Source organism: Rhagoletis pomonella, unplaced genomic scaffold (assembly GCF_013731165.1).
Source record: "Rhagoletis pomonella isolate Grant_MI unplaced genomic scaffold, Rhpom_1.0 Rhpom_scaffold_00001, whole genome shotgun sequence".
Taxonomy (NCBI): domain Eukaryota; kingdom Metazoa; phylum Arthropoda; class Insecta; order Diptera; family Tephritidae; genus Rhagoletis; species Rhagoletis pomonella.
The window spans coordinates 42,967,776-42,973,775 of NW_023458555.1; positions in this window are offsets into that span (position 1 = coordinate 42,967,776).

Below are 6,000 nucleotides of genomic sequence, written 5' to 3' on the forward strand. Positions count from 1 at the left end.
CATAATTTTAATCTTTGCTTTACGTGAATAAGGATATGATAATGGCTCTAACAAGAAAGGCAAACACAAAGGAGTTTCCGAAGGAAGGAATTTGCCGATCGGCGATGCTGCCTCTTCGTCCAGAACATGTATCAAGCTTGTTGGGGTACGTCGGCGCATCTACTTTCTATTTTCAGCATCAACCCAGAGATGCAGTATTTTCAAAAATCATGTCCAAAATCTCACCGTCAAACCATTATGCACAACTCGTTCGGAAAGCAGACAAGATAAGGCTAAAGCCATTAAATTTCAGGCGAAAGAAGTTTTTGAAGCCCTAATAGAGATTTTATACTGTGATTTGAAATATCATTCAGCCCAACATGAAACTAAATGTTTAGCGGACGAAATTATGCGATTTGAATTTCTAATCTCATTGGATGTTTGGTATGACATCCTATTCCAAGTCAATCTCGTAAATAAAACAATGCTGAGTCAAACCATGGACATCACTGCATCTACTGGGTCAATAGGAAACAGCGCTGCACTTGCAGAAATAGAACCTGCTAAAATATTAGAACAGACTTCTCACTTAGCAGCTCATCCCACGAGTCTGCAATTTTTAGACCACAAGATCAATTTAGATCTGTTTTTTTTCATTTTCCTATTTGGCACCACCTTGGGTGCTGTCAAGGAAAGATGTGAGCAGTTGAAAAATCACGAAAATGTCTTTTCTTTTACTCATAAATGTAACTTTTTTATTGTCAAAATATCGGTAATTCAGCATCGCTCTCACAACTGAAGAGGATTCAGACATAAATGGATTGGAGCTTTATTAACAGTTGATACAATTAAGGCTTATTACACCCTCTGCCTTCAAACGGCCATACGAGGTTCTTCAATTGTTCGTCAAAAAAAATTGTCATCAATCAAGACGTACTTAATATCCAAGATGTCCCAAGAAAGATTAAACCACTTAGCCATCCTATCTATCAAAGCCGAAGCAAATCGTATTTAATGAGGAAAAACAAATTGAATAGACGCTGTATTGGTCTAAAAAACAGCTCGGAAATTGACATGAACTACGACTGCCACAATCAAAATAAATTAGTTGTTATCCCAAGGATATGGTTTTTTGATTTAGGACTAAAGGCCGGTCCACATAGAACTTTCGCATTGGCTTTGGCGTTGACGTTGGTTTGACAGAACGTTCGTTAAAAGTATGCTTGATACAATGAACGCTTGGCAGCGAATGCTTGGGACACAAAACTAACATACTAACTACATATAAATTAATATTTCATATCAATAATTGCATTAAAAACGATATTTCTTGCCCACACTTGATTTAAAAGGAAAAACATTTCACATAATTTTATTTATTTGCAACAGCTGACGAGCGACGCACGCGAAAAGTTGAGAGTTGACCATCTTTTTGCTTTGTTTTGGCGTGGACGTTGTCGAATTTTGGCTATGTGGACGGCTGCATTTGAATTCATGTATTCATAGTCAGCTGTTGAAGGGACGCCAACGCCAACGCAACGCCAAAGTTCTATGTGGACGGGCCATACTGACCATTGTTTGTGCATAAATGAATTTTCAGGCTGAATTCAACATTCTTGAGCTTGCTCTTAATTGCCTCAGTAACCCCTTCTTGTAACTTCTCGTGGCACAACCATCTGACCGTGATCGTCATACATGACATCCACATTTGCTCCTCCTGTCCTGAAGAGGATGAGACGGCGTAATGTCTGTATATCTGCCCGACCGTTGCAAGGATTAGGGATGAGGCTGTAGGCAGCAGTGTGTTGGGAGACGAACACTTGAGCTCTTTGACACCCAACAATCTGTTTCGATTCATTCCTAGATCGGATAGATTTAATGCAAATTAAAATGGAGGACGAAAACAGTAAAATAGACAGCATATACTTAAGGTGAGTGATGTTTTCTGCACGCATCGGGATGTGTTAGTAAGGACAGAAAACTCCTTCTGCTGTTATTGCTCTCTTCTATAGTCTATAAATTAATTTCTTAGGGCGAGCTTGACCGCTTCAAGATGCCATATCGGTCCGTAATGTTTTCTTAAGACTGTGAAGCTTGGTTAAGAATTTTTTATTTACCGACTTGTTTGCCCTAAAATAACCAATTTCGGCAGAGGGGGCTTATGTGTTTTTCCCCTTTTAACTTTTTTTGTGGAAAATGTTTTTATTTCATACAGTACAGAATTACTACAGGGAGCATAATCATTTCTCATATTATTGTCGTACTTGCAATGCAATTGGCCATGTATCGATGAGTGCGTTTGCTATTCGCCATTGTTTTAGCTGCCTTTTCTGTCTAACGATGTCTGTAATGCTGTTGTGATTTTTGTTATTCAGCAATCAATATTCGTATTGCCGCTTGCAGGCAAAGCTGCCATCACAATGTTGCAGAGATGTTTACTGTTTTCCACGCTGTTTGTGTTTAATGCCCATCCGCAGCTACCGACTGTTCGCCACTATTTCCACTCCATTTCTCATCCAGCAACTCGTTTTCGCTCTTCAACAGTTTCCGCCCAACTCGAATGAATTCCTCGTCATACGCTCGCCATTTGAAAAAAGTGCGCAACAGCCTATACCATTTGTGGAAATTAGTCAGTGTCTGTCCAAGAAGTTGGACAGGCAGTTGCCAGCTGCCCGCTTTGACTTCGGCATTGTTGTATCTTGCCAATTACAAAGCAACTTGATAGCCATTTGTTTTTCCATTGCCAATTCTCGCGGCAAGTTTAGAGAAGCTCTAGCTCAACGCACACGCTGGTAGGAATATAGTTGGCAATGCTGCCATATTGTTTTCATCAGGCCGCGCTGTCAATGTGTTGACAGTTCGGAAAGCAATTGTGTCTATTACCTGTACTTGTGTAATGTTTTTGCGCACAATTCGACTCCGTTAATGATCGCAAAGACTGCGAACTGGATTTTATTACTGCTGTGTGATTTGTTTGTTTCCAACAGCAGTGGCGGCGGCGGCTGTCGATGAATTTCAATGGACCGACTGACATTTCAATTGAGTGAAGTTTTATGACTTGATTTGAAAATTCCTCTCTTACAAATGAGATTTAATTGCGAAACATTAAAAAAAATGGCATTTGATAAGAAAAGCCGCCAGGATGCATGGCAAATGTACATACACATGCATACATACATATGCACTAAAGTAGAAAATAAATAAATAAGCTTCAATAATACTGGAATACCAATCATTTTCCATTCGAGATTTATATTTAATTAAGTAGATTAAAAGCGGGTAAGTTCAATGGCGTTGCTGGGATACATATGAATGAATATATATGTATATGTACATACATATGGGAGGTTCCATGGGAAAGTGGACCTCAGTGCAAAAATAATTTTCTTTATGAAACTGAAAAACGTGTGGATAAGACATTTGTAAAAATCTTGAATCAACAAAAAAATTACAAATTTAAGCTTAATTTTAATACTCGTCCATTATCTATATAACCTTGTGGTCAGCTGATTAAGTAAAGTTACATTTTGACCAGTTTTGGTTTTTTATTTTGTTAATCTATTGTTTATAGTTTTTTTTTTTTTATAAAAGTCTAACGCATTACCTAACCGGAACCACCTAAATCTACATTTCAAACTTCTTACAAAAATTATAAAAATTCAACAAACTTTAACAATTACGCCCAAAAATTTTAAACCTTTTTTTTAGGTATGCAGTTTTGTAGTCCATTAAATTTAAGTAGGTAAAAGTGAAAATTTCAAGACGCTAAGAAATCGCGTTCATTTTTTATATAATAAAGCCATGATTTTTTTGTAGTTTTTGCTTTGTTTGTGTTCCTGGTTCTTTGTTTTATTATAAGACATCAAGTTCACACAGAAAAGTGAAATAAATAGCGTTTCCGTAAAATATATCTGCTCCAAAAACCAGGTTCTTTTTTTTTGTCATACCCGTGACAGAAGAAATAAACCAGATTTTTTCCATATAAAATTAAGCTGGAATTTTTTTTCGTATATTGTAATAACTCATATAATTGTCAATTAGGTGTAGCTTTATCAAAATTTAAAATTGTTTAGTACTTTATATTAAAATTTGAACAAGAAAGAACATTTTTTCTGTACAAATGTCCAACCCGTGACGGTGAAAGCGCCCATATGTACATTACGATGCATCACTCACTATATAAAAAGATTGGTACTGATAATTCCATCCGAATTATTAAATCCTCACTAATATTATACATTTGAAAGTGAGTTTGTTTGTAGGAAGATTTTCACCTGTTTAAAGGGGATAAGTTAATTATAAATGTATCATAAGAAAGATGTTTAGGAAAGTTTTAATTTGAAAAATTTGAAAATCTTCTGTTTTTGGCTGAGTTTAGGTGTGTTGAGTTTTATTGAAATAAACTACACATAATTTAGAACGCAGAAATTTTATATGTAGATACACTCAGCATCACAACGGGCCCTTGGTGGCCTAAGTGTGCCCTTTTCCTGAGGGATTAGGGCAGCCGAATTAACCTAACCTAACCTACACTCAGCGAAGCGGGTGATGGCAATCTAGTCTATTCTATTATTTTGAGATCACCGCCAAGATATTTCCGGGAAATATTGATTCAGTTTACGTAAACCAGTCCAGTTCACGTACATCTCAATATTTCTCCGAAACATTTATTCTTCACCTTAAAATTTGGCCAAAATGAAATACAGAACCTTTTAATTTAGCTTCAGGAAACTTTAACGCTTACTATTTCAGTAGTGGAATTCGCGCTTCTGAGTATTCGGTGTATCCTGCGTAAGTGTAACTGGACGAGCATGTGGTTGTTGTTGCATGTGTTTTTGATGTACCGCTAGCAACAACAAATCACACGCTCATGCAATTACAATTACACAACATACAACTAATACACAGAAGAGCCCTAATATAACAAAGAATGAGAAAATTTTAACTTACATGCTCGCTTTTCGCAGATATCAAACAATAAACTAATGGAATAATGATGGCACTGCGTTAGAAGTTTCACCCATGATCCACATAGGTTAGTATGGGATCTAGAGAGCAATTGTATATAACTTGGCTCTCAGAGGGCCAGAGACTTCTACCTTGGCTCAAATTAAAGGTCTTGAATTGCACTAAAACGCACTTATTGTTCGAGGGATATAAAATTTTGTGAATGACGCAATGCATTTTTTAAATTAAGGTGTTCAAATTTTTTTTGAATTTCGAACAGTGGGATCGTATTACTCGTCTCAAAATCTTTAATACTACTGTAATAAAAAATACATAAAGTTTAGTTTTGGAAAAAATCCGGTGGATTTTTCATGTTTTTTTCGAAGAACACTATTTTTGACCAATTGTTTGAAGGTCAGAGGGTAATTGTGGCTCAATGGCAATATTTTTTCCTGAAAGGGAATTACTTTAGGGTTGTATGCGGAGCTTTTTGGCCGGTAAATTCAAAAGGCAAAATTTATTTTTCCTTCTCTCTCCTACGCGTTCCGGCGTCCTTCACGCTTTCACCAGGGAGTCCGATATTTATTTAAAAACACAACAATTAGACATAAATATATAAATTAGACATAAATATATCAAAGCATTGCATACTTATATATGTAAATTTTTTTATTTTTTTCCCCACTGAACAGGGACTTACATTGTAGTTACATATAAAGTAACAAAAAAAACTTCACTTATCACACGACATCCACTAAATATATTTAATACGCGTTATTATCGTCGCCCGTCTGTTCTACTATTATTCAATATCGCTGTACGGTATGCGCAATTTATGTTGTCAACGTCTTCCTTGAAATTCATCGCGTGCTGTATTTTTTGTTGGATTCGGAGACTTTCCAAAGTTAGTCTTGTTTTTTCCCTTCTCTCCACGCCTAATATTTTGGTGTTTACTATAGCTCTGATTCAATACTTTTCGTGAAAAATCCTCTAAAACTGTCAATCAGCAAAATTACTCTCTGAAGTGAGAGTAAAAAGTGAGTAACAACAAAAAGTACAGGAACAAAAAACCAT